This window comes from Budorcas taxicolor, chromosome 2, assembly GCF_023091745.1.
Source record: "Budorcas taxicolor isolate Tak-1 chromosome 2, Takin1.1, whole genome shotgun sequence".
Classification (NCBI taxonomy): domain Eukaryota; kingdom Metazoa; phylum Chordata; class Mammalia; order Artiodactyla; family Bovidae; genus Budorcas; species Budorcas taxicolor.
Window position 1 is genome coordinate 49,752,021 of NC_068911.1, and position 27,849 is coordinate 49,779,869.

Sequence of the window (27,849 nt, forward strand, 5' to 3'; positions counted from 1 at the left end):
CAAGAGAGCTAAGAGTCTGCAGGTCACACTTGTTGGCCTTCTCTCTCCATTCCCAGGGCCACAGATGCCCCTGGCCCATCTCAGGGCCTCCCCTAGCCACACTTCCCTCCAGCCAGCTGCCAGGCCTTCCACAGTGACTTGGACACTGTCCAGCTTACTGGCCCCCTTCTCTTCATTCTTGGCTGGATTTGGTAACCACACTGGCCTTACTCCCCTTGGTTCCACTGGCCTGCAGAGCCTTGGCTCTGCCCCTGGAACTTTTAAGTATTCACACCTCTAGCCTCCCCCACCACTAACACCAGGCTCTAACTATGCAGGGATGTTGTGACCGAACTTCGGGTTTGTTGGCTCAGCAAGCCTCGACTGGCTGTCTTCAGTGTCTGAGGTGGGTGGGCACTTGGGCTGCAGCTCAGGCCCTCTGAGATGCTCTTGGGGGAACTTCCTTCCCTGAAGCCCCCAGCAAATCTCCTTTGTCTCATTGGCCTGAATTGGGTCAGGTCCCCAGTGCTGAACCAGGGGGTGGGACCTCTGGGGTGGACCACTTCCATGGCCTGGACATGGAAATGGGGCTGGGCTAGGGGAGATAGGACACTTGAATAAAAATCTGGATATAGCTTCCAAGAAGAGGGATGGATTTGGGGAGCTCAAACCACTGACTGTGCACTCTGTGATGGCTTCCCCTGAGACCCAGGAAACGTGCCTGGATGGAGACCACAGGTGTGTGTGTGTGAATGTGTGTGTGTGAGAATGTGTGTGTGTGAATGTGTGTAAATCTGTGTGACTCTGTGTGTGTGTGTGAATGTGTGTGAGTGTGCATGTGAATGTTGTGAATGTGTGTGTGTGTGTGAATGTGTGTGTGAATGTGTGTAAATCTGTGTGTGACTGTGTGTGTGAGTGTGTGTGTATGGATGTGTGTGTGTGTGAATGTGTGTGAGTGTACGTGTGAGTGTTGTGAATGTGTGTGTATGTGTGAATGTGAATGTGTGTGAGTGTGTGTGAATGTGTGTGTAAATCTGTGACTGAATGTGTGTGTGTGAATGTGTGTGTGTGAATGTGTGTGTGTGAATGTGTGTAAGTCTGTGTGACTGAATGTGTGTGTGTGTATGTATGTGTGTGTGAATGTGTGTGTGTGAGTGTTGTGAATGTGTGTGTATGTGTGTGAACATGTGTGAATGTGTGTGTGAATGTGGGTAAATCTGTGTGCGACTCTGAATGTGTGTGTGTGAGTGTGTGTGTGTGTTTGTGTGAGAGAGAGTTATTGACACTTGGGAGATCCTGGCTTTTATTCACCCCATCCAATCTGTCTCGGGCTGATCTCAATGAGGTCAGCATGTGACTGGCAAACACAACCCATGAAAGGCTGTTCTTCGTATTCAAGGTGTAATGTTCACCTGACCCTCCCCTGCAGCCCCAGAGATAGGACCTGTCCCGCCACTGGAGACAGTGGGTACTGTGACCTTCTCCAGCCATTTGGAGACTTGAGGCTGGGGGTCTGCACCACCTGGCTTCACATGGGAAGGGGCATCTTTGTTGGAGGTCCCTGGGAGCTGAGGCACCTGAGGCCCACTTCAGACGGAAGCAGGTGGAAGCGTAGGTGAGTCTAGGGGGTCAGATCAGTGGGATTGGAGGGGCCTGGAGCCCAGGAGAGAGGCCAGACTGAGGGGCAGGGGGTGGAGATGGGCCAAGGACGAGAAGAGGGCACCTGGGAGAGGGGAGAGCCCTGGGGCGGGGCGGTCCAACCACAGCATCCAGTGGAGGGGGGATGAGGAGGTGTTGGGAATGGGATGCTGAGGAGTTGGGAAATGCCTTCCTGTAAGAAGGAACGTCTGTTTAGGTCTTGTGCCCTTTTTTTTTTTTTTTTTTGATGGGGCTATTTGTTGTTTTGATACTGAGCTGCATGAGCTGTTTGTATATTTTGGAGATTAATCCTTTGTCAGTTGCTTCATTTGCAAATATTTTCCCCCATTCTGAGGGTTGTCTTTTTGTCTTGTTTATGGTTTCCTCTGCTGTGCAGAAGCTCTTAAATTTAACTAGGTCCCTATTAGCAGGGCAGAAATAGAGACGCAGACGTAGAGTGGGCCTGTGGACTTGGGGTGCGGGGAAGAGGGGGTGAGGTGAATTGAGAGATTAGGATTGACATATATACACTGCTGCTGCTGCTAAGTCACTTCAGTCGTGTCCGACCCTGTGTGACCCCACAGAGGCAGCCCAGCAGGCGTCCCCGTCCCTGGGATTCTCCGGCAAGAACACTGCAGTAGGTTGCCATTTCCTTCTCCAATGCATGAAAGTGAAAAGTGAAAGTAAAGTCGCTCAGTCGTGTCCGACTCTTAGCGTGGCCTGCAGCCTACCAGGCTCCTCTGTCCATGGGGTTTGCCAGGCAAGAGTACTGGAGTGGGGTGCCATTGCCTTCTCCATATATATACACTACTATCTGTAAAACAGACAGTGGGAAGCTGCTGTATAGCACAGCTTGGTGCTCTGGGATGACCTGGATGAGGGGGATGTGGGGGAGGGAGGTGCTAGAGGGAGGGAATATGTGTATACATCTGGCTGATTCACTTCCTTGTACAGCAGAAACTAATGCCACATTGTAAAGCAATTAGTTAAAAAGAAAAAAAGAAAGCTTGTGGCTGGTGAGGCCGGAGACGATGGAAAGAGCAGGCAAGAGGGCCTGGCCTGGCCTGGCTTGCCCTTGGATCCCTGGGGTTCCCGGGAGCAACTGCTGTGGGCCTGCCTGAGAGCACAGGCGGGCCACTGCTGCCTCTCCAGGCCTGGCTCTGGCTGTGCAGATGCTCCAATCACTGAGGAAGGCCCTTCTCAGTAAAACTGGCAAGGGTAACTAACAGTGAGCCCGGAAGCCGCCTTCCTGGACACCCCTGATTAGAGATGAACATCCTGACTGCTGGCAGGGAGAAGTGGGGAAGAGGCCTCCCTGGCACCTGGCCGGCCAAGGTCAGCTCACCCTGGGCAGATATGGGTGCCAGGCCTTGGAGTCTCAGGGTGGGCAGAGGCTCTGTCAACTCACATCCCTGTGCCTTGCCTTGTGTGAACTGCTGGGGTGACGAGGAAAGGGGCCCAGCTCTTCCCACAAGGAGGTGATAAGCCCGTGGTGGGTCAAGGTTCACACACACAGACCATCGGAGAGCCAAGGCAGTGGGATTCCTCTTTTGGAAGCCTGATAGGATGATTCTTACTCTGGCTATAGGATGATAGCCTGATTCTTACTCTGGTGGGTCTACAGGGCAGAATGGGCTGGGAAGCTTATAGAAGGTCATCCTTCATTGTGAGCTGGCAAACCCAACTCTGTACCCAAACTTCAGGTGTGGATGTCTAACTGCCCATCTTCTCGATGGCCATGCATCTCTAAACTGGGCTGGGCCAACCCCAGACGCTGCAGGGTCCTCCCCCGATACTCTGCTGCTCTTCCTCCCCAGCTGAACTCTGATTGTGTTCAGGGTACCAGTCAACTCCCCTGAAGCCACTCAGTGTTCCTCACAGCTATGGGTGGCCTTTCAACATAGTTTTGGCCAACGAGATGAGGGAGGGCATCTTTTCTCCCCAAAGTCAAAGCCTTCTTAAGAGAAGGACGCTTGGGAATTCCCTGGTGGGCCAGTGGTTAGAATTTGGCAATCTTACTGGGCTCAATCCCTGGTCAGGGAACGAGGGTCCTGCAAGCTACAGGCACAGCCGAAAAAAAAAAAATTAGAGAAGGGCCCTTGCCTCTCTCCTTGCTTGGAATGAAGCAAGCCCATCACGTTGGTGGGGTTTCTGTTACTAGAATGGTGTTGGTGGCTTGGTGCTCCTATGTCTGTGACCAAGTCCTCTGCAGGCATCTTAAAGAGCCCTAAACCCCTTTCCTCCCTACCCTGCCCCCAGTTCAGGCCTGTCGCCTCCTCCTGCAGGAATGTGACAGGTAGCGTCCTGGCCCACCTTGCTGCCTTTAGTTGATGCCTGAAGCAGACCAGGGCTGCCAGTGCGATTTTTCAGGAGCTCGTTTCTGATCAAATCACTCTCCTGTTTAAAGTCCCTGGTGATCTCCATTTTTCCCACATACCCAATCCCTCACCCAGGCCCTTAGGGTCTGGTTCCTGGCTATCTCTCCACCCCATCTTCTTCAGCTCCCTGCTTTGAATTTGCTGTCCCTGGAACACAGGGAAACTGCCTGGCCTCTCCGGCTGTTAACTCCGCTCCGCTCTGCTGTGCCCTAGTGTCCTGCAGAGATGTGCTGTCCCGCTCCACTGCCGCTGAGCCTGTAGCATCTGCGTGTCTAGTCCTAGGTGCTGGCTGCCTCCTCTGAGCTTCGCCCCCCGCTCCCCGGTCCATCTGTCTGTCAGGGCCCTTGGTGCTTGCACCATGAGTAGGGGTGGAACTGTCCGCTCCTCTGCCCGAGGCTTCGCCTGAGGTCTAGGCTGGGGCGTTCAGAGTGCTGGGCTTCCCCACTCTCGGCTCAGTGCCTGCCAAGCACCTGCCAGGTCTGCTATTGCAGAAGCCACAGCCCATTGTCTAGTAAACCTGGAATGGATGAGCCATACTCTCACCCCCTGGCTCGGCCACCTGCTTCATTTTTGCCTGTTTTGATCTGTGGTTTTTAAAACTCCAGAGCAGGCTGGTGATCCTTTTGGCCACACTTCCCCGTGGCCTCGATCACCCTGCCTGAGGTGTCTCAGCACTCGGTGGGCTCTGACCCAGCCATGGCTGTCTTCCGTCCATGTCAGTCTGTGTCCTAACGTGAGTGATGCCTGGCACCTGGGGCGATGGAAGCAACTCCCGATCTGCTCAGACCCCTCAGGGGACCTCCCCTCGTCTGCTTAAAAGCTTTGAAGCCAGCTTCTCCATATTTAAGTTAGGAGATTGTGATAAAATTTCTGAACCCCACCAGTCCATCCTAAAAGAAATCAACCCTGAATATTCACTGGAAGGACTGATGCTGAAGCTGAAGCTCCAATACTTTGGCCACCTGATGTAAAGAACTGACTCATTGGAAAAGACCCTGATGCTGGGAAAGATTGAAGGCAGGAGAAGGGGATGACAGAGGATGAGATGGTTGGATGGCATCACCCACTCAATGGACATGAGTTTGAGTAAGCTCCAGGAGTTGGTGAAGGACAGGGAAGCCTGGCATGCTGCAGTCCATGAGGTCACAGAAAGTCAGACCAACTTAACAAATGACCAACAGCAAAAACAAAGCCAGCTGCCTGCAGAGCTCCACGCTCCTCAGATGGTCTCCTCTGGAAGACTGGCTTCCCCTCTTTGACGCCCCCCTTTCATCTGCTAATCTTTCGCTATTTTGTTCACAAGGATTCTTGAGAGCTCATGAGATCCTAAGGCAAAGATTGACTTTTATGTGTCCATAATTTTTTCAGCCAACAGTTCATCCAAGTGAACATTTATCTTTGAAAATAGGGCGTTTTGCAGAATCAGACTCATGGATGCAGAGAACAGACCTGTGGTTTTGCCAAGGGGGAGGGGGAGGAAGGATGGATTGGGAAGTTGGGATTAGCAGATGCAAGCTATAATATATAGAAAAGATTAACAGCAAGGTCCTACTGTAGAGCACAGGGAGCTATATTCAGTATTCTGTGATAAACCATGAAGGAAAATAATGTAGAAAGGAATGTGTATATGTATAATGAACCACTGCTGTACAGTAGAAACTCACGCACATTGCGGACAACCGTACTGCAGTGAAAAAAAAACTAGTGTATTTGGTGTGTGTGTCCTTATTCCAACAAAAGACTACACTTGTTCAGCACGTTCTGGGATTTCCTCCCGGGGAGCATGTTCAGACCACAGAAGCCTGAGTGGAAGTTTTTTGTGTTGGAAGATGGTCCTCTTCTGTTGGGGAATTTCAGGTTTTGTGTGATAGGGAGAAGACAGTTTCCAGCAGAAAAGTCGTCTACAGTCAGCAATTGGAAAGGATTCAACTAAGAGAAAGCAAAACGTTCCTCCGAATGAGCAAAAAGGTCCCTTGTTGGAAAAAGCAACTTTAGATCATGTTTGGTTTGCTTGGGTCTAACCACGGTTTCTCCCCTCACTCACAGGCTGAAGGAAAGAGACAAAGAGGTGAATTGTTCTGTACAAGGAAGTACTTTTGCTCTGCTTGTGGGGGAGGGGGATGGGGGTGGGGCTTTCAGGAGGGGATGGTGGAGAGAGGGTGGGGAGGGGTCTGCAGGGAGAGGGGCCTGAGGATGGAGGGCAGTCAGGCCCAAGAACCAGCGGCAAGAACATTCTTGGCAGCGAATCCTGCATCTGTGACACTGAAAACTAGCATTCAGTTTGTTTCTAACTCTGTGTGTGCTGTCAGTCGTGTGTGCTCGTGCCACCCCAACGGACTGCAGCTCCTCGGTCCATGGAATTTCCCAGCAGGAATACCGGAATGGGTTGGCGTTTCCTCCTTTAGGGGGTCTTCCTGATCCAGGAATCAAACCGGCATCTCCTTTGTCTTCTGCATTGGCAGGCAGATTCTTTTTTTATTTTTATTTTTTTAAATTTTTTTACTTTAAAGTACATAGCTATTCGTTTAGCTGTGTGGGGTGTTTTTTTTTTGTTTGTTTGTTTTTTTACAATACTGTATTGGTTTTGCCATACATCAACATGAATCCGCCACGGGTGTACATAAGTTCCCACTCCTGAACCCCCCTCCCACCTCCCTCCCCATACCATCCCCCTAGGTTATCCCAGTGCACCAGCCCCAAGCATCCTGCAGATTCTCTACCACTGAGCCACCTTGGAAGTCCTTCTAGTTCTGTGCGCTGGGCTGAAAATCCTGCCTTTCATTCTGAACCTTTTGTGTGTCAAGTCTGCTTTGAGAAAATCCAGGAGCAAGAGATCCTGAGAACAGTGCTTGGAGGAAAGGGCCCTCTCCCCTCAAGTCCTCAGCCCTGTGAAGGTGAGGCAGGGTCTGAAATGTTCAAAATATGTAGGAAGGAACAGAGGGCCATTCCACTTGGGAGCAGAGGAAAGGATGGTTCCAGAAGGGGCAGGGGCCCAGGGCATTGACAAGGCAGATGTCTGGGTGGCATTCAGGCCCCCACAAGCTGGTGCCAGGCTGTTCCCAGCCTGGCTCTGGGCTCCAAGCCTGTGGCCTTGATGGAAGGACATTGCCTTGGGCCTCAGATTGTTTCCTGTGAAATAATGATGACAATACTTAATTGGCAGGGTTGTTGCATGAAATAAGAAGTGTTATAGAATATTTTTTAAGAGGTAAAATCATATCAGTTCAGTCCAGTTCAGTCGCTCAGTCGTGTCCGACTCTTTGCGACCCCATGAATCACAGCACGCCAGGCCTCCCTGTCCATCACCAACTCCCGGAGTTCACTCAGATTTACGTCCATTGAGTCCGTGATGCCATCCAGCCATCTCATCCTCTGTCATCCCCTTCTCCTCCTGCCCCCAATCCCTCCCAGCATCAGAGTCTTTTCCAATGAGTCAACTCTTCATATCAAACAAATAAAAAGCAACACAGTTTATGTAATCAGTTAATAAGGAACTGGTGAGATGCTACCAGGTAGCTTCAATGGGCACTAAATTCACAGAGATTCAGTCTCTCCTGGACAAAATTCTCGTGCCCTGGGACCAGGAATCACATGTACCTCTGTTTGTCCTGTACAAGCTGACTCAGTCTCCCCAGAACAGCAGCCACAGTCAGCCACAGGCATGCAACCCCTTACAAGCAGACAACCCCCTGGGTGACACCCATAATTCCATCAGTAATTATTTCTTTGTGCAATAAAGTTTCTGGCAATTTTTTAAATGGTCTTGTCTTCTCCTCTAGGACCATAATCATCACCCCCAGCTCCCCTTGATCACAAAACTACGGCCTCATTCAGTTTGACCTGATTATTTATATAGGTGCAGTAAGAAAGTTTGTTAATTTACAGGCCTCCTTAAGTTTTTCCTGTGCCATCACCAAGGCCCTGGAATTAGCTTCTGTGGGAAGTCTTCACAATGAGTCTCAGCCTGGATTTTTTTTTTTTTTCATTGAAGTATCATTGATTTATAATGCTGTGCTAATTACTGTTGTACGGCAGAGTGATTCAGGCATACGTTCATACATGCTTTTTTTGTATCATTTTGCCATTGTGGTTTATCACAGGATATTGAGTATAGTTCCCTGTGCTCTACAGTAGGACCTTGTTCTTTGTCCATTCTACATGTAACTGTTTGCATCTGCTAACCCCAAACCTCTGACTCATCCCTCCCCATACCTCTCACCCCCTTGGCAACGACCAGTCTGTTCTCTGTGTCTGTGAGTCTGCTTCTGTTTCATAGATAAGTTTATTGCATTGTATTTCAGATTCCATGGATAAGTGATATCATATTTGTCTTTCTCCTTCTGACTTGCTTCACTTGGTGCACAAACCTCTAGCTCCATCCTTGTTGCTACAAGCTGCATTATGTCATTCTTTTTTTATGACTGAGTAGTATTCTAAAACCACAGGAAACTAACCAAACTGATCACAAGGATCACAGCCTTGTCTAACTCAATGAAACTATGAACCATGCCGTGTAGGGCCACACAAGTCGGACAGGTCATGGTGGAGTGTTCTGACAAAACATGGTCCACTGGAGAAGGGAATGATACACCACTTCAGTATTCTTGCCTTGAGAACCCCATGAACAGTATGAAAAGGCAAAATGATATGACAATGAAAGATGAACTCCCCAGGCCAGTAGGTGCCCAATATGCTGTTGGAGAAGAGTAGAGCAATAGCCCCAGCAAGAACGAAGGGGCTGAGCCAAAGCAGAAACAGCACCCAGCTGTGGATGTGTCTGGTGGTGAAGGTAAAGTCCAATGCGGTAAAGAACAATGTTGCATAGGAACCTGGAACGTTGCGTCCACGAATCAAGGCAAATTGAAAGTAGTTGAACAGGAGATGGCAAGAGTGAACATCGACATTTTAGGAATCAGTGAACTAAAATAGACTGGATTGGGTGAATTTAATTCAGATGACCATTATATCTACTACTGTGGGCAAGAATCCCTTAGAGGAAATGGACTAGCCCTCATAGTCAACAAAAGAGTCCAAAATTAAGTACTTGGGTGCAATCTCAAAAATGACAGAATGATCTCGATTCGTTTCCAAGGCAAGCCATTCAGTATCACAGAAATCCAACCCTATGCCCCAACCACTAATGCTGAAGAAGCTGAAGCTGAATGTTTCTATGATGACCTACAAGACCTTCTAGAACTAACACCCAAAAAAGATGTTCTTTTCATCACAGGGGACTGGAATGCAAAAGTAGGAAGTCAAGAGATACCTGGAGTAATGGGCAAGTTTGGCCTTGGAGTACAAAATGAAGCAGGGCAAAGGCTAAAGAGTTTCATCGAGAGAACACGCTGGATATAGCAAACGCCCTCTTCCAACAACACAAGAGACAACTCTACACACGGAAATCACCAGACAGTCAATACCAAAATCAGACTGATTATGTTCTTTGCAGCCGAGGATGGAGAATACAGTCAGCAAATAAAAGACTGGGAGTTGACTGTGGCTCAGATCATGAACTCCTTATTGCAAAATTCAGACTTAAATTGAAGAAAGTAGGGAAACATACTAGCCCATTCAGGTATCACCTAAATCAAATCCCTTACAATTATACAATGAAAGTGCCAAATAGATTCAAGGGATTGGATCTGATAAACAGAGTCCTTGAAGTACTATGGACAGAGGTTTGTAACATTGTACAGGAGGCGGTGATCAAAACCATCCCCAAGGAAAAAAAGTGCAAAAAGGCAAAATGATTGTCTGAGGAGGTATTACAAATAGCTGAGAAAAGAAAAGTGAAAGGCAAAGGAGAAAAGGAAAGATACACCCATCTGAATGCAGAGTTCCAAAGAATAGCAAGGAGAGATAAGAAAACCTTTCTAAGTGAACAATGCAAAGAAATAGAGGAAAACAGTAGAATGGGAAAGCTTAGAGAGGGTTTCCACAATAAAGTATAGAAATGGTATGGGCCTAACAGAAGCAGAAGATATTAAGAAGTGGCAACAATACACAGAACTATACAAAAAAAATCTTCATGACCCAGATAACCACGATGGTGTGATCACTCAGAGCCAGACATCCTGGAGTGTGAAGTCAAGTAGGCCTTAGGAAGCATCATTAAGAGCAAAGCTAGTGGAGGTGATGGAATTCCAGTTGAGCTGTTTCAAATCCTGAAAGATGATGCTGTGAAAGTGCTACACTCAATATGCCAGCAAATTTGGAAAACTCAGCAATGGCCACAGGACTGGAAAAGGTCAGTTTTCATTCCAGTCCCAAAGAAAGGCAATGCCAAAGAATGTTCAAACTACCACACAATTGCACTCATCTCACATGCTAGTAAAGTCATGCTCAAAATTCTCCAAGCTAGGTTTCAACAGTATATAAACCATGAACTTCCAAATGTTCAAGCTGGATTTAGAAAAGGTATAGGAACCAGAGATCAAATTGCCAACATCCACTGGATCATAGAAAAAGCAAGAGAATTCCAGAAAAACAACTACTTCTGCCTCACTGCCTATGCTAAAATTTTTAACTATGTGGATCACAACAACCTGGAAAATTCTTAAAGAGATGGGAATACCAGACTATCTGACCTGCCTCCTGTGAAACCTGTATGCAGGTCAAGAAGCAACAGTTAGAACTGGACATGGAACAAGGAACTGGTTCCAAATAGGAAAAGGAGTACATCAGTCTGTATGTTGTTACCCTGCTTGTTTAACTTATATACAGAGTGCATCATGCGAAATGCCAGGCTGGATGAAGCACAAGCTGGAATCAAGATTGCTGGGAGGAATATCAATAACCTCAGATACAGGTATCAATACTCTCTGATACAATAATATCAGATACACAGATGACACCACCCTTACGGCAGAAAGCAAAGAGGAACTAAAAAGCCTCTTGATGAAGGTGAAAGAGGAGAGTGAAAAAGTTGGCTTAAAACTCAACATTCAAAAAACTAAGACCATGGCCTCTGGTCCCATCACTTCCTGGCAGATAGATGGAGAAACAATGGAAACAGTAACAAACTTTATTATCTTGGGCTCCAAAATCACTGCAGATGGTGACTACAGCCATGAAATTAAGACACTTGCTCCTTGGAAGAAAAGCTATAGGAAACCTAGATAGCACATTGAAAAGCCAAGATGCTACTTTGCCAACAACGGTCGGTATAGTCCAAGCCATGTTTTTCCCAGTGGTCGTGTATGAGTGTGAGAGCTGGACCATAAAGCAAGCTGAGCACCGAAGAATTGCTGCTCTTGAACTATGGTGTTGCAGAAGACTCTTGAGAGTCCCTTGGACTGCAAGGAGACTAAACCAATCAATCTTAAGAAATCAACCCTGAATATTCATTAGAAGGACTGATGCTGAAGCTGAAGCTCCGATGCTTTGGCCCCCTGGTACGAAGAGCCAATTCATTGGAAAAGACCCTAATGCTGGGAAAGGTTGAAGGCAGACAGAGAAGGGGTCGACGAGGATGAGATGGTTGGATGGCATCACCGACTCAATGGGCATGAGTTTGAGCAAGCTCCAGGAGACGGTGAAGGACCGTGAAGTCTGGCGTGCTGCAGTCCATGGGATCGCAAAGAGTTGGACACCACTGAACAGTACAAAAGTTTATCACAAAGATATTAAATATAGTTTCCTGTGGTATACAGTAGGATCTTGTTGTTTGTTTTATATATACTAGCAGGCATCTGCTAATCCCAAATGCCCAATTTATCTCCCCCAACCCCTGTCCCCTTTGATAGCCATGTTTCTTTTCTATGTCTGTGAGTCTATTTGTGTGTTCTTAATAAGTTCATTTGTATCATTTATAAGATTCCACATGGAAGTGATAGCATATGATATTTGGCCTTCTCTTTCCGATTTATTCACTTAGCGTGATCATCTCTAGTCCCATCCTTATTGCTGCAAATGGCACTTTTCATTCTATTTTATGGCTGAGTAATATTCCGTTATATATATGTAACACATCTTCTTTATCCGTTCATCTAGTGATGGTTATTTAAGTTGCTTCTATGTCTTGGCTATTGTGAATAGTGCTGCTGTGAACACTAGGGTGCATGCATCTATTCAAATTAGAGTTTTCTTCAGGTATATGCTCAGGAGTGGGGTTGCTAGATCATATGGTAGTTCTATTGTTTAGTTTTTCCCTTGTTTTCTGTTACAAGATGACTCAGTCTCACTTTTTACATGTTGAGTCCTAGACCTGTAATTGGTCAATACCCCTAGTAAATGCTGTCTGGAGAGCACGACCTAGGTAGAAGTGTGCTCCGTGCAGTGCCCTCCTCCAGGGGATCTTCCCAACCCAGAGATCGAACCCAGGTCTCCCCCATTGCAGGCAGATTCTTTACTGACTGAGCCACCAGAGGACTCCAAGAATACTGGAGTGGGTAGCCTATCCCTTCTCCAGGGGATCTTCCTGACCCAGGAATCGAATCGGGGTCTCCTACATTGCAGGCAGACTCGTGACCAGCTGAGCTACAAGGGAAGCCCCATAAGTGTGCTCACTAATAGTGTATGGGCATTTCTTCTAGACCTTTTTAGTGGATGGAGCTAGGAAACAGATACTTTTTAAGAGAAAAATATGATTTCCTACTGCTATTTCTGATGTATTTTTAAATTAATTTAACTGTAGAATAAATGCTTTACAATATTGTGATGGTTTTTGCCATACACCAACATGCATTGACCCCAGGTATACAAGTGTCCCCCCCATCCTGAAGTCCCTCCCACTTCCCTTCCCACCCTATCCCTCTGGGTTGTCCCAGCGCACTTGCTTTGGGTGCCTGGGATTTTTGCCTAACTTCCTTGGTTTTATTTTTATTTTTTATCTTTTTATTGGTTTTATACTGTATCATTTTTATGGTGAAAATCATGGTTCCTGATGATGGCAACATAATCACTTAATAAAAACATTAATACTATTGGATGCAGCCTATAATTTCCCTTTTTATTATCCATAGAATATTTCCTTCTTGGGATGTATAGCAAAAATGCTGTGTTTTAAATCCACTTCAAGTAACTGTTTTCTTTATGTGGTTAAGCCACACTTCATATGCAGTCAGTCTAATTCATTTTGGTTTACTTTCAAATTTTAAGAGAAATTTTCTTTTGTGACTACAATATTTAAAATTATATAGAATATTTAAAGTTCAAAGAAAAAACTATTTAACAAGCTGCACTCACAGAAGTCTTGCTTCCATTGCTTTTGTTCAGTCATTTCTGATCACTAAGTCATTTCTGATTCTTTTCCACCCCGAGCACGCCAGGCTTTCCTATCCTTCACCATCTCCTGGAGCTTGCTCAAACTCATGCCCATTGAGTTGGTGATGCCATCCAACCATCTCATTCTCTGTCATCTCCTCCTCCTCCTGTCCTCAATCTTTTCCACCATTAGGGTCTTTTCCAATGAGCTGGCTCTTTTCATCATGTGGCCAAAGTATTGGAGTTTCAGCTTCAGCATCAATCTTCCCAATGAATATTCAGTATTGATTTCCTTTAGGGTTGACTAGTTTGATCTCCTTGCAGTCCAAGGGACTCTCAAGAGTCTTCTCCAGCACCACAGTTTGAAAGCATCAATTCTTCAGTGCTCAGCCTTCTTTATGGTCCAATTCTCCTATCTGCACATGACTACTAGAAAAACCATAGCTTTCATTATATGGACTTTTTTTGACAATGTGTTATCTGCTTTTTAATAGGTTGTCTATATTTGTCATACTTTTTCTTCCAAGGAGTAAGCATCTCTTAGTTTTGTGGCTGAAGTCACTGTCTGCAGTGGTTTTGGAGCCCAAGCAAATAATATCTTTATTTTCCCTTTACTCTGTTTCTTTTTTTCCCAAATAGATAACCATAAAAAAAAAAAAATGGATAGGTATTTCGGCTGTGTAAATAGAGCAAGAAAATAGTGCCTGTAAGAGTTGTAACCGTGGATTCACAGTGTGAAATTCTGAGCACTTTCACTTGAGTCAGAATGATTAAAAACTGGTTTGATGATAATTATTAAGGAGAAGGAAATGGCAACCCATTCCAACTGGTTTGATGATAATTATTAGCCCACTGTAAATTCTCTAAAACCAAGTTAGAGTCCCACAGTTTCTTCTTGTACTTGATGATTTGCACAGAAAAAAAAATCCCATATATGATAACATGACCTCACCAATACCATTGTACCATATGCAATGCAAATGGAGGCGATTAGAGAAAGTGGAGGTGACTGATTTTTGGGGAGTGGAGTTCATTGCTTCCAAGTGGAGTTATGAAGGCAGTCTTGGTCTTGCCATCCTTCTTGAGGTTCACTTTCTTTGGGATAGGAAGCCTTCCCTGAAGAGCACACAGTCAGAAAAACACACAAAAAAGACACAGTCAGGCTTCTAAAATCATTTGAAAAATTTTGCTCCTCCCCCCTGCCTTTTAGGCTTCCCACGCAGGGCAGTAGTGGAGAACTCACCTGCCAATGCAGGAGACACAGCTCAGTCCCTGGGTCAGGAAGACGTGCTGCAGAAGGAAATGGCAACCCACTTCAATATTTTTGCTTGGAGAATCCCCTGGACAGATGAGCCTGGCAGGCTATATCCATGGGGTCCCAGAGAGTTGGATGCAACTGAAGCCACTGAGCATGCACTCATGCAGAAGATACAGAATTTCATAGATGTGACTCTGGAAGATTTTATACACGGGACTTTGGAAAGTTCCTACGTACAGTAAGTAGAACAATTTGAATATCAAAACCATGACTCTAGGAGAGTGTATGATTGTACGGGACAAGTTCAGTGTGAAGAAAAGTGTGCCTAGTCACACGGAAATAGTGTCAGCACACACTTTGTAGATGAATCACCCCCATCTCCACCCTGCTGATTCCAAGAATTAAATTTAACTGAGCTCTTAGCTCTAACTTGTAGTTTATAGGCAAAACGGGGCAGAGGAACGAATTAAATGACACCACAAAGCACAAGACAGCTCTGAAAGGTGGGTCATCTATGTCCCAATATGGGTCAATATAACATATAAAAAGATAACAGAGAGAGCAAGGGGGATGTTCTAGACCAGCAGGGCCCAGTAGAAATTTCTGTGATGATGGGAATGTTCTCTCACATAGATGTGACTATTGAGCACTGGACTGAGGAGCTGCGTTTTTAATATTATTTCATTGTTATTCTTTATTTTCAATTAATTCAGAGAGCCACATGTAGCCAGTGTTTACCATTTTAGACAGGGCAACATCTAGATTACGAGATACCTAGAAGTCATTGCAGCTACATGTGATGAGTGATTCTTCTTTTTAAAATTAATTTATTTTTTAATTGAAGGATAATTGCTTTACAGAATTTTGTTGTTTTCTGTCAATTCCCAACATGAATCAGCCATAGGTATACATATATCCCCTGCCTTTTGAACCTCCCTCCCATCTCCTGCCACATCCCACCCCTCGAGATTGATACAGAGCCCCTGTTTGAGTTTCCTGAGTCATACAGCACATTCCCATTGGCTGTCTATTTTGCATATGGTAATGTAAGTTTCCATGTTCCCCTTTCCATACATCTCACCCTCTCCTCCCCTCTCCCCATGTCCGTAAGTCTGTTCTCTATGTCTGTTTCTCCACTGTCGCCCTGTTAATAAATTCTTCAGTACCATTTTTCTAGATTCCATATATATGTGTTAGAAGACGATATTTTTCTTTCTTTCTGACTCACTTCACTCTGTATGATAGGCTCTAGGTTCATCCACTTCATTAGAACTCCCTCAAATGTGTTCCTTTTATGGCTGAGTAGTATTCCATTGTGTGTATGTACCACAGCTTCTTTATCCATTCATCTGTTGATGGATATCTAAGTTGCTTCCATGTTCTAGCTATTGTAAATAGTGCTGCATTGAACAATGGGATACCTGTATCTTTTTCAATTTTGGTTTCCTCAGGGTATATGCCTAGGAGTGGGATGGCTAGGTCATATGGTGTTTTTATTCCTAGTTTGTTAAGGAATCTCCATACCATCTTTCATAGTGGCTGTATCCATTTACATTCCCACCAACAGTGCAAGAGTGTTCCTTTTTCTCCACACCCTCTCCAGCATTTATTGTTTGTAGACTTTTTGATGATGGCCATTCTGACTGGTGTGAGGTGATATCTCACTGTAGTTTTGGTTTGCATTTCTCTAATAATGAGCAATGTTGAGCATCTTTTCATACATTAGTTAGCCATCTGTATGTCTTCTTTGGAGAAAAGTCTGTTTAGGTCTTTTTCCCACTTTTTGATTGGGTTGTTTTTCTGGTATTGGGTTGTATGAGCTGCTTGTATATTTTGGAAATTAATCCTTTGTCAGTTATTTCATTTGCTATTATTTTCTCCTATTCTGAGGGCTGCCTTTTCACCTTGCTTATAGTTTCCTCTACTGTGTGAAAGCTTTTAAGTTTAATCAGGTCCCACTTGTTTACTTTTGTTTTTATTTCCATTACTCTAGGAAGTGGGTCGTAGAAGATCTTGCTTTGGTTTATGTCATCAAGCATTCTGCCTATGTTTTCCTCTAACAGTTTTATAGTTTCTGGTCTTACATTTAGGTCTTTAATCCATTTTGAGTTTATCTTCGTGTATGTTCTTAGGAAGTGTTCTGATTTCATTCTTTTACATGTAGCTGTCCAGTTTTCCCAGAACCAATTACTGAAGAGGCTTATTGAATTTGCCCCATTGTGTATTCCTGCCTTCTTTGTCAAAAATAAGGCACCCATGGTGCATGTGTTTATTTCTGGGCTTTCTATCTTTTTCAATGGAACTAAGGGTCTATATTTCTGTTTTTGTGCCAGTAGCACACTCTTTTGATGACTGTAGCTTTGTAGTGTAACCTAAAGTCAGGAAGGTTGATTCCTCCAGCTCCATTCTTCTTTCTTAACACTGCTTTGGCTCTTCAGGGTCTTTTGTGTTTCCACATGAATTATGAAATTTTTTGTTCTAGTTCTGTGGAAAATGCCATTGGTAATTTGATAGGGACTTAGGTAATTTGATAGGGCCTTAGGAAGCATCACTACAAACAGAGTTAGTGGAGGTGATGGAATTCCAGTGGAGCTCTTTCAAATCCTGAAAGATGATGCTATTAAAGTGCTACACTCAATATGCCAGCAAATTTGGAAAACTCAGTAGTGGCCACAGGACAGGAAAAGGTCAGTTTTCTTTCCAATCCCAAAGAAAGGCAATGCCAAAGAATGTTCAAACTACCGCACAATTGCACTCATCTTGCACTCTAGCAAAGTAATGCTTAAAATTCGCTAAGCCAGGCTTCAGCAATACGTGAACCATGAACTTCCAGACATTCAAGTTCATTTTAGGAAAAGCATAGGAACCAGAAATCAAATTGCCAACATCTGCTGGATCATCAAAAAAGCAGGAGAGTTCCAGAAAAACATCTTTTTCTGCTTTATTGACTATGCCAAAGCCTTTGACCGTGTGGATCACAATAAACTGTGGAAAATTCTTAAAGAGATGGGAATACCAGACTACCTGACCTGCCTCTTGAGAAGCCTGTATGCAGGTCAGGAAGCAACAGTTAGAACTGGACTTGGAATAATAGACTGGTTCTGAAGAGGAAAAAGTGTACCTCAAGGCTGTATATTGTCACCCTGCTTATTTAACTTCTATGCAGAGTACATCATGAGCAACGCCGGGCTGGAGGAAGTACAAGCTGGAATCAAGATTGCCGAGAGAAATATCAATAACCTCAGATATGCAGATGACACCACCCTTATGGCAGAAAGTGAAGAAGAACTAAAGAGCCTCTTGATGAAAGTGAAAGAGGAGAGTGGAAAAGTTGGCTTAAAGCTCAACATTCAGAAAACTAGGCCCATCACTTCATGGCAAATAGTGGGGAAACAGTGGAAACAGTGGAAACAGTGGCTGACTTTATTTTTCTGGGCTCCAAAATCATTGCAGATGGTGACTGCAGCCATGAAATGAAAAGATGCTTACTCCTTGGAAGGAAAGTTATGAGCAACCTAGACAACATATTAAAAAGCAGAGACATTACCTTGCCAACAAAGGTCTGTCTAGTCAAGGCTATGGTTTTTCCAGTAGTCATGTATGGATCTGAGAGTTGGACTATAAAGAAAGCTGAGCATGGAAGAACTGATGCTTTTGAACTGTGGTGTTGGAGAAGACTCTTGAGAGTCCCTTGGACTGCAAGGAGATCCAACCAGTCCATTCTGAAGGAGATCAACCCAGGGATTTCTTTGGAAGGAATGATGCTAAAGCTGAAACTCCAGTAATTTGGCCACCTCATGCAAAGAGTTGACCCATTGGAGAAGACTTTGATGCTGGAAGGGGTTGGGGGCAGAAGGAGAAGGGGATGACCCAGGATGAGATGGCTGGATGGCATCACTGACTCGATGGATGTGACTCTGAGTGAACTCCGGGAGCTGGTGATGTACAGGGAGGCCTGGTGTGCTGCGATTCATGGGGTTGCAAAGAGTCGGACACGACTGAGTGACTGAACTGAACTGAACTGAAACAGTGAATTTAGCAAAGTTGCAGGATATGAAATCAGTACACAGAAATCACTTGCATTTCCATGTACTAACAATGAAAAATCAGAAAGAGAAATTAAGGAATCAATCTCATTCACCATTGCAACAAAAAGAATTAAATATCTAGGAGTAAACTTATCTAAGGAGACAAAAGAACTGTACACAGAAAATTATAAGACACTAATGAAAGAAATCAAAGATGACATAAAGAGATGGAGTGATATTCCATGTTCCTGGGTCAGTTCAGTTCAGTTGCTCAGTCATGTCCGACTCTTTGCAACCCCATGGACTGCAGCACACCAGGCTCCCCTGTCCATCATCAACTCCCAGAGCTTACTCAAACTCATGTCCATTGAGTCGGTGATGCCATCCAACCATCAGGTGGCCAAATTATTGGAGTTTCAGCTTTAACATCAGTCCTTCCAATGAATATTCAGGGTTGATTTCCTTTAGGATGGACTGATTTGATCTCCTTGCAGTCCAAGGGACTCTCAAGAGTCTTCTCCAACATCAAAGTTCAAAAGCATCAATTCTTCAGTGCTCAGCTTTCTTTATAGTCCACTCTCACATCCATATGTGACTACTGGAAAACCATAGCCTTGACTAGGCGGACCTTTGTTGGCAAAGTAATGTCTCTGCTTTTTAATATAAATATAAATTCCAGTTCCCAGCGGCTGCACCTTCTAGGGGAACTGCATCCCTATCCCCGGCTGTGGCAAGGACTGTCTTATTTTCCGTCCATTTTGGTTGCCACAGATCAGCTGTTTCACTCTCAGCCTTATACATTTCTCCTCTGACTCAGACAATTGCCCCAATGTGGGGATTGGACCCCTGCTTCAGTTCCCCCACCAGCCGAGCGCAGGTCCAGTCCTACTAACGCTCCTGTCTCCCCCAAGTTCCTTCATCCTCCCAAGTTTTGCGTGGTTCCATATATTCTTTTCCTCTGGTCAGGCACTCCTGTCCGCTCTCAGCTGGTGTTCCGCATGCACTTCTGTGTCTGAAGGTGTGTTCCTGACGAATCCACGGAGAGAGATGTGTTCCATGTCCACCTGCTCCTCTGCCATCTTGTTCTCCTGTCTACAAGTGGTTCTTGGTTGGGTCTTTATTTCAACAAACCAACTGCAAGACATTTGGGGGAGGTATAAAAGGGAGGCATTTAAACGTGTTCTGGTTATAACATGATATTAGGAAATTTTTGTTGATTTTCTTAGGTTTGATGATGGCTTTGTGTCTATGTAGGTAGGTAGTCATTTTTAGAAAAGATTCACATCAAAATGTTACAATACCTGTAACTGACCTCAAAATACCTTTGCCAAAAAAAAGTAAACATAAAAAAATGTCAACCATGATTCAGTCTAGGGAATGGATACATGGAGTTTTTTTTATACCATTCTGTTTACTGTTCTGCTTGAAATTTTTCATAATAAAAAGTTAAAAAAAATCCTCAGAAGGGGCCATTATAATTGTAAACTAGGTTTTATTTGAGATAAAATGAAATAATTTTTTTTTATAATTTTCAGCTTTATTTTTCAAATTAAATCTAACTAGAAGATTTTCTTCCTAATACTTCCTCTAAATTTTAGTTTCTGTTTTAAGCAAGTTCACTTTTAGTGGACTTTTTTCCTTTTGGTGTCAGTATTTTTGAGTAACAGCTTGAGTGCTCACAACTTTACAAGCGAGAATTCTAAAAAACGCCCTTTGAAAATGAAAGTGGAAAAATTCCTTTTGAAAACAAAGCCAAGGTCTTACATTTTTGCTTCCTGGCTGCTGCCAAGTGGCTATCAAGGGCCATTTCTCCAAGATTCACTCATTTCCTGTCCAAGGTGCTGGGTCCCAGTGTGAGCTCTTTCCTTGCCAGCTGTGTCCCAGGGCAGTGCCTTGACTTCCTGTCTGTTAAATGAGGGTATTAGTGGTCTCCCAGGAGATAGCGAGGAGTGAATGAACTGATGCTGCAAACCCAAAGCGGTTGTAGGCTGGCCTGAGAGGCCCTGGGTGAAGGCTGTACCCTGAATGAGACATGCTGGGTGTGTACCCTGCTTCCAGATCTTCCTCAAGCTCCCAGCTTTACTGAAAGTGCTTATAAAACAGACTCTACTGAAGGAATTTCCAAAAGAGATAAAGTAGGGCTGGAGGGGTCTGGACAGCTCTCAGAGGTGTTGTGGAAATAGTTACTATAGCCCAGAAAGACTAAACAGTTTGAGCAAAGAGAGGGTATCTGAAGTGCGTGTTTTGGTGGGTACATTTTTTCAAAAAATTAATTTTATTGAATACAGTTGATTTACAATGTGTTAATTTCTGCTGTACAGCAAAGTGACTCAGTTATACACAGACACATTTGTTTCCATCTTCTTTTCCATTACGGTTCATCACAGGATGCTGAACACAGTTCCCTGTGCCACACAGTAGGACGCTGTTGTTGATCCATGCTGTATGTGAGCGTTTGCATCTGCTAACCCCCAAATCCCAGTCCCTCCCTCCTTCACCCTCTTCCCCACTGCCAGCAGTCTGCTCTCTATGTCTGTGAGTCTGTCTGTAAATTCATCTGTGTCAGATTTAGATTCCATATATAAATGATGTGGTATGGTATTTGTCTTTCTCCCTTCTGGGACTGCGCATGTAGCTGCAAATGGCATTATTTCATTCTTTTTAATGACTGAATACTATTCCACTGTATATGCACCATATCTTCTTTGTCCATTCATCTGTTAATGGATATTTAGGTTGCTTCCATGTCTTGTCTGGGCTTCCCTGGTGGCTCAGCTGGTAAAGAATCCGCCTGCAGTGCAGGAGATCTGGGTTCAATCCCTGGGTCAGGAAGATCCTTGGAGAAGGAGATGGCTGCCCACTCTAGTATTCTGGCTTGGAGAATGCCATGGACTGTATAGTCCATGGGATCACAAAGAGTCAGACACAGCTAGGTGACTTCCACTTTCATGTCTTGACTATTGTAAATAATGCTGCTATGAACAATTGGGGGTGCATGTATCTTTGAATTGTAATTTTCTCCAGATATACACCCAGGAGTGGGATTGCTAGATCATACAGCAACTCTATTTTCAGTTTTTTGAGGAACTTCCATACTGTTTTCCATAGTGGCTGCACCAGTTTACATTTTGGTGGGAAATTGTTTCTTTAAATTCCAAGCAATATTACACAATTCTTTGGGCAAAGGGGTCAGCATGACTCTAGTCTCAGTCCAGCCCCACTGGAGGCCATGGCCTTGAGTGAACTTGCACCCTGGGAGCTGCTACAGGCACAGTGACTATGCGGATGCAGATAAGTAGCCATTTCTTTTCACCTCCAGCATAAATGTGCCTACCTGATCTGCTGTTACGGATCTTTCAAAGGCACCTCAGACCGGACCCAGCACATATGACAAAATGCAGAGCTTGAGGCCCCCCAAAACCTGCTCCTCCTTCAAATATCCTCTCCATCCAGAAGGGGGACTCTAAAAATATTTTTACCTCCTTCTCCTCCCTGCCAGAGCCAGTGATAACCAAGTCTGATCAGTTTCCGCTCTATTGCCAGCCTGCCCTTTTGTTCCACTTCTGTCCCCTACAGGCTTCCAAAGCCACGGATCCCCTTACATCACCCCTCTGCGAACAGTTCCTCAGTAGCTGTCCATTGCTCTTGCCTTTAGGAACCATAGCTTCTGTCAAGTCCCTCAAGGTCTGTTGTGGTCTGACACTTGCCCACTGCTCCTGCCTTACCTTGTCCTATTCTCTGCACTGACTCTAGTTCCACTGAGTAAAATAGGCTTGGCCAAGAAGGGAGTTAATTAGTACCAGCCTAGAATACAAACTTTAGGAGAAAGAGAGTGTGTCTGGTTGATTATCACCAAACTAACTCTTGGAAAACAGGATGATTGCCATTTGTGGGAACATGGGATTCTGACAAACTAAATTGATGTCAGACTTTATTTTGGGGGGGGCTCCAAAATCACTGCAGATGGTGACGGCAGCCATGAAATTAAAAGACACTTACTCCTTGGAAGGAAAGTTATGACCAACATAGACAGCATATTAAAATGCAGAGACAGTGCCAACAAAGGTCCATCTAGTCAAGGCTATGGTTTTTCCAGTGGTCATGTATGGATGTGAGAGTTGGACTGTGAAGAAAGCTGAGTGCCGAAGAATTGATGCTTTTGAACTGTGGTGTTGGAGGAGACTCTTGAGAGTCCCTTGGACTGCAAGGAGATCCAACCAGTCCATTCTAAAGGAGATCAGTCCTGAGTGTTCTTTGGAAGGAATGGTGCTAAAGCTGAAACTCCAATACTTTGGCCACCTCATGCCAAGAATTGACTCATTGGAAAAGACTTCGATGCTGGGAGGGATTGAGGGCAGGAGGAGAAGGGGACGACAGAGGATGAGATGGGTTGATGGCATCACCGACTCGATGGACATGAGTTTGAGTGAACTCCGGGAGTTGGTGATGAACAGGGAGGCCTGGCGTGCTGCAATTCATGGGGTTGCAAAGAGTCAGATATGACTGAGCGACTAAACTGAGCTGAGCTACCATTGCTTCCTTTTTCTGATTTGCAAAGCTCAGGAGCCATACATGTCATTGGTACCTTAGGGTGTATTTCTGGATTGACATTTGTGACAGTTCTGATCTGGTTTTGAAGTTTCTTGGCTTTAAGTTGTTCTTTGAACCTGAATAGTAGTTGCCTGGTACAGTGGACCGATGTTCAAATACTGGCTCCTCTGCTTAACAGTCCTATGAGTAGGATCATAACCTCTCTGACCCTCAGTCTCTTCCTCTGTAAATAGAGATAATTCTACTTGTTCTGTTTGCCTCGAAGGGTTGCTTTGAGGCTCACAGAACTCATGCAGCCATTATGTATGGATAAGGTGACTCACATAGGTCATTGGTCCAAGCTGGGCCAGATTTAAGAGTGACAGGGTATGATATTTATAATTACAGAGGGACAGTAAGTCCAAATGGGACAATGCTGTGAAAACTAGAACACTTGGTGACCCTGAGCACAGAAGGCGACCTTTTTGCACACTATGGCTTTTGTTCTCCCAGCTGATGACAGTGGGGAAGGTGAGCAAGGCTTCCATGCTCAGAATTAGTTTTTATTTAAAACTTTTATATGTGATTTTGGCCTCATGGAGATCATTTCCACTCCTTAGGGCATCCAAGATGAACAGTGGGTTTGTTTTTGGAAGCTATTAAATTACTCACTGCGCCTGCCATTGTAGGAAATGAGGGTTCAATCCCTGGGTTGGAAAGATCCCCTGGTGTAGGAAATGGCAAGCCACTCCAGTATTCTTGACTGGAAAATCCCATGGACAGAAGAGCCTGGTGGGCTACAGTCCATGGTGTTGCAAGGAGTTGGACATGACTTAGTGGCTAAACAACAACAACAGATGTTCCTGTTACTGCATCTGGCTGATTGGGAAAGCCTTCATATCAGGGCAAGTCTGTACCGTGGGCGGGGAGTCCTTTGCATGAGTTTCTGACGTCATACGCTTGGCCCCAGTCTTTTCTCTTCTCTTTAATCTTTGCTTCTTCTTCACGTCTCTCTCTGTGTGTCTTTGTCTCTCTCTCTCTGATCTCCTCTCCCAAAACTGTCTTAATTGTTCATGGTTCAGGTTGATTTGTTATCCCTCTTGCACAAAACGTGGCAGGGAATGGCTTGGTCTAGAGCCCCCTTCATCAGAAGTTCCATGTTCGTTTGGGGGCAGGCCTGGCACTAGGGTGAGGCAATGGGGAGTTGCTTGGCGTGCAAAATTTAAAATGGCACCCCAAAACTCAGGAATCAAGATATGTATTATTTTAACGCAATGTTAAAAGTAATAAAAATTGAGGTCAAATTTCCAAGATGAACTAAAAAGATATTGAAGTTTTAAATAAAGACAAGATTAGTGCCAAATCATATTGGAGCTGAGGCAAAAAGAAAAATCAGTAATATTGATCCTGTCTTTAATGGAAATTTTTATATTTTGTGTATCACGGATTTTTTTGTTTGTTTGTTATTGTTTTGCATTAACTCTGTCACAGGATAAGGGGCCTCTTTAGAGCTGAAACACCACAGAGCCCCTCCTCCCTCCCCTTACTGTTGGAAGTGTCTCAGCGGAAGGCTGTGCTCATTTCATGCCACAAAGCCCAGAAGGAAAGCAAGGCCAAGGAGACAGGAGACAGGGCAGATGTAGGCAGAGGAGAGCCCAGAGCGCCTTCTGGGCTGTGTAAGAAGAAAGACGGCAGGTTGGCTGTGCAGAAACTTGGATTTCTCACAGTGAGCGTGGAGACTGAGGCCTCGAGGTGTTTGTTGGGTTGCCCACACTCCCTGGGAGTGTCCACACTCAGAGAAGGAGCGCCCCCAGGCCAGCTGCGGAGGCAGGGTCTGGAGAGACACCCACTCCACAGCCCCCTTGGGGGCATACAGAGCTGTCCTCTCACTTATACCCTCTCAAGCACTAAAACCTGTGCTGGAACTTTACCCAGGCCTGAGTCTGCCATGAATTCTGGACAGGCCCTGACCCAGGCCTCCCTCTCCAGGGCCTCTTCACCTGGCGGTCTTCCCCTCTGGGGTGGAGAGAGTCAGAACCTCAGCTGGCACACTTGATCTGTGAGTTAGAATGAGGTGCCCTGAAGAGGAGGGTGAGGGGACTGCAGGCTGGCTGACGTGGACAGAGTGGGGCCAGCCCCTACCCCTCAGAAAGCACTGTAAGAAGATAAGTTAGGGAGTCCCTGGAGAAAGAACAAGGCACAGCTTTCTTGACATGAAAGTGAAAGAAAGTGAAGTCGCTCAGTCGTGTCCGGCTCTTTGCGACCTCATGGACTGTAACCTATCAGGCTCCTCCGTCCATGGGATTTTCCAGGCAAGAATGCTGGAGTGGATTGCCATTTCCTTCTCCAGGGGATCTTCCCGACCCAGGAATCGAACCCGGGTATCACGCATTGCAGGCAGACACTTTACCATCTGAGCCACCAGGGAAGCCCCTTTCTTGACATAGGAGAAGCCATTTCGGAATCTAAGCCTGGTCACGATGCTTGACCTTGAACAGATCCTAGTAATCAACTCTCTTAAGAGAACAAAGAAATGCAGGAACAGAGAAAAGGCAGTCCAACAATAATGCAGCGATAAAGCAGTGTCCTAGTTCCTCCTTGCTGCTACTGCTAAGTCGCTTCAGTCGTGCCCGACTCTGGGTGACCCCATAGATGGAAGCCCACCAAATTCCCCGTCCCTGGGATTCCCCAGGCAAGAACACTGGTGTGGGTTGCCATTTCCTTCTCCTTAGGGCCTAATTTTGTTGTTCAGTCGCTGTGTCCGGCTATTTGCGACCCCACGGACTGCAGCACGTTAGGCTTCCTTGTCCTTCACTGTCTCCTGGAGTTTGCTCAGATTCATATCCATTGAGTTGAGGATGCCATCCAATCATCTTATCCTCTGTTGTTCTCCTGCCCTCAATCTTTCCCAGCATCAGGATCTTTTCCAACGAGTCGGCTCTTTGCATCAGGTGGCCAAAGTATTGGAGCTTCAGCTTCAGCATCAGTCCTTCCAGTGGATATTCAGGGTTGATTTCCTTTAGGATTGACTATACATAATGATACAGCTGGAGGGTGGAATAATGGTGTTGACCCTCCTGACTTAAATCAACTAAAGCTTGGACTCTGTTGACCTTTGCCCCAATTCTATGCTGAATTCTCCTCTGCTCAAGGCCCCCCTCTCCCCCGGCCATGAATATGCAAGGACCCTTAGCTTAAAACTTCCTCAATTTTGCTGTTAGGAAGACAGCAGATCTTTGGAGAAGATCTCCAGTGTTCTCCTAATTAGCTGCAAGTAAAAAAAAACCTTCCATCCTTCCTTCTCCCAGTCTTTGGCTTGGTTGTACCTATTGGTTTGACACTCATCAAGAGGCCAGCCCAGTTTTCAGGTAATAGCAACTTCGGGCAGAGTGTGGTCTGTACTGACCTGGGCTAGACAGTGTCCTGCAGATGGGTCAACCAAAGGTCCCAGGACATTAGGTGAGCAGGTCAAAACTCAAGCCTGGGGTGGCGCCCAACCCAATGGGCCCCCGGAGAGAGCAGCCTGCCAGGGGTGGGGGTCAGGATGCAGGGCCTCCTCATCCCTGTGTCCTTCCCCGGCCACCCCACAGGGACCGACTGTCCAGCCCCGCATGTCCACCAGAAGGGGCTGAGACCACCCCCACTGTGTTTGTGGCTCTCTCTAACGCTGCTCCACGGGCCTCCAGAACTCCCCCTCTTGGCTCTGGGAGCCCTCCTCCCCCTGCCCAGGACTGTCTTGTCCCCAGAAAGGCCACATTGCCATTCTCTGTCCATCCAGACTCTCATGGCATGGAGGTTGCCCCAGGCCTCGGGCTGCCCTGACATGGCCCCAAGCATGGCGCTGCAGAGTTGCCTCCAGCAGTGATGTGTGTGAAACAGACGCTGCAGGAATTTTATTTGGGAGGTGACCCCAAAGGGAAGCAGGAGAGAGGGATGAGGCAAACCAAGATTGGGAAGCAGACAAAGCCCACATCAGGTAGGATTTTGTGAGCAATGGGATCACTGCTAAGGATGGTCCATTGGGAGGTCAGGAGCTGAAGTATTGACTGCTCTCGACCCCCACGGGCTGGGGTGGTGCTTGGGACCATTAAGGACCTGGGCAAAGAGAGTCAGACACACAGGCTTCTCCTGTAGGCTCAGGCCTGGTACCCACTCTGCACGTGGAGCATCGTGACTGAGGGTGGATTTTGTACTTGAGCGCCTCTGGGCCGGACAACAGGACCTCCCCCCCGTCTTCCTCTGACTCCACTGTAGGTCTATGGTCTGGCGGTAGCTTGGCCCGCACCAGGCCCACAGGATCTGCTTTTGTTGATTGAAGTGTGACGCAGTCCTGGCACTAACCACTTGGACTTAGCACAGGCCTCACAGGCTGAGGGCACCCTCTTCCATGAGACTCCCCCTTCTTCAGACACCAGCCATAGGCTCTGGGGCTCCCAGGCCACTTGTGCTTCTGACCAACCAGCTGCAAATTCAGGAGGTCTCATGACTACCTCAGGGTCAATAGCTCACTAGAGCGGCCCATAGAATTAAAGAAAGTACTAGATTTATCAATACAGTTTTGTTTTAAATGGTACAATTCAGCCAAATGAAGACACGTGTAGGGTCAGGTCTGGGAGGGCCTCATGTGTGAAGCCTCTGCTCCCCCGGGCTGAGCCACCCTCCTGGCACATCAGTGTGTTCACCACGCAGTAAGTTTTTACTGAGATTTCATTATGTAGGCACAGCTGACTGAGTCCAGCCAAACCTGAGTCAAGGCTGAACTTGCTGCACATGGCCCCTTAATCACACAAGGCTCAGAACCCCACTCTCTAATCACAGGTTGGTCTCTCCCTCA